The sequence below is a fragment of the Gymnoscopelus microlampas genome, assembly GCF_963454915.1.
Source record: "Gymnoscopelus microlampas genome assembly, chromosome: 16".
Taxonomy (NCBI): Eukaryota; Metazoa; Chordata; class Actinopteri; order Myctophiformes; family Myctophidae; genus Gymnoscopelus; species Gymnoscopelus microlampas.
This window is the reverse complement of record NC_139953.1, coordinates 27,984,754-27,986,043: the sequence shown is the minus strand read 5'-3', so window position 1 is coordinate 27,986,043 and position 1,290 is coordinate 27,984,754.

Sequence of the window (1,290 nt, the reverse complement as noted above, 5' to 3'; positions counted from 1 at the left end):
TATGCTCACAAGTCACAACCTCATTGCTGCTGACACGGTTCACACCGTTGCAAACATGTCATCTTTCATGTTCCTGAACAAAGGTCGCAATAATTCAAAGATAAGAGTTTATTTCCCGGCTCCCATTGAATACATATTCCATCGACATTTTCAGCCCTAGTTTGCATCCCAGACCCAGAGGCTCTGCTGCATCCCAGTGCTTGGGACGTGACGTAGGCTATCATAGCCTGGCTATGACCTCTCTCAGATTGATGGGTTGTTCTGCACCTGTGCACCATCACCTGTTTGCCTGCCTTTTGATTATCACATGATGACAGTCAAATTATTTACACTCAGGATTTGGCAGTGCATGCATGCTCTCTATCCTATCTTGCGCTTGCAGATGTGATTGAAAGATGTAACAAACTGAGAACAAATATGATGTATCAATATCAGTTATCTTCCATACTGTAGCTTATTTCATAAGTCCACGACATCAGAAATTGGAAATGACTTGAGCTGAGGACCTGAACAATACAGCAGTAGAGCTGTAGGCTACCTATTTGAAAGAGGACAGAATTCTTTCATGTGGCAATATTACCCCCTTGTGGCCATAGGGACACATATAATAGTTTTTGTCAGGGCCAGGCCCCATAACACACATCTGTGGTGTTTTTTTGTATTTATTTTACCATAAAAAGAACATTAAAAAAAAGAAAACTGTTTTTTTCTTCACATCTATGGCATTGTGGTGAAAAGCTGTAGAAAATGTCCAGGAACCATTCAGATTGTTTATTTAATATTTTGCTGTTGTAGTCACAAATTTGCCACATCAATTTAAGAAATGTACTGCCATTTTCCACTCCCCCTGATACAGGAAGCAATGTCAAGCTAACGTGAAATGAGAGCAACTGTAGTGTAATGATAGTTTCTATCAAGTTTTGTACTTATACATGTGATAAAACATAACAGAGGGCATACCTTTAAGGAGCCACATTTATTGCTAGCACTTACTGTAAAAGTGATATCACAATGAGGTATCAAATGATGAGTGATGTTTGACAACTCATGTCATGTTTTCTGTAACCTACCTGCCTTGCAGTAAGTTTCTTCAAAGCTTTTCTGTGCAGTGTTTACAGTATGCATCATTTGGCATAACTTATGTGAATGTAAATGTGATAATATAAGTTTAACTACCAAAACAAATTTGATATGAATTAGTATGATCATAAAAGTAATGTAAATTATGGACGGTAAAAAATAAAACCATCAAACTTAAAATATTAAAACACTTTTATGGAAACAAAATGA